Here is a 290-nt window from a genome sequence, read left to right on the forward strand (position 1 = left end):
ATCATTACCGAAACATTGAAACATTTGAAAGTAAATGAAGACTGACTACAGAAATGATCCTCTGAAGTATAGTCTTATAGTCCATATCAAAGAAGGCAATCTTACAGGAAATGTAAAGATTCTGGGTTCAATTCTGAACTCTCCGTGCCTGACTGTTCACGACAAGATGGAAAGGAAACTAAAATTCTCCAAAAAATTCAAAGTGGTCATTAGTGACCGCTCAGCGTGGAGAAACAATGAAATAATCCTAAAAGAGGGCGCACAAGTGTAGTTTACTGATGGACCTAAAA

General features: G+C 37.2%; 1 pseudogene; it reads right to left on the reverse strand.

Moving 5' to 3' along the window:
- Positions 1-76, reverse strand: LOC128859404 (small nucleolar RNA U3; annotated as a pseudogene).
- Positions 77-290: the final 214 nt, after the last annotated feature.

The sequence above is a fragment of the Anastrepha ludens genome, chromosome 3 (genome assembly GCF_028408465.1).
Source record: "Anastrepha ludens isolate Willacy chromosome 3, idAnaLude1.1, whole genome shotgun sequence".
Lineage (NCBI taxonomy): Eukaryota > Metazoa > Arthropoda > Insecta > Diptera > Tephritidae > Anastrepha > Anastrepha ludens.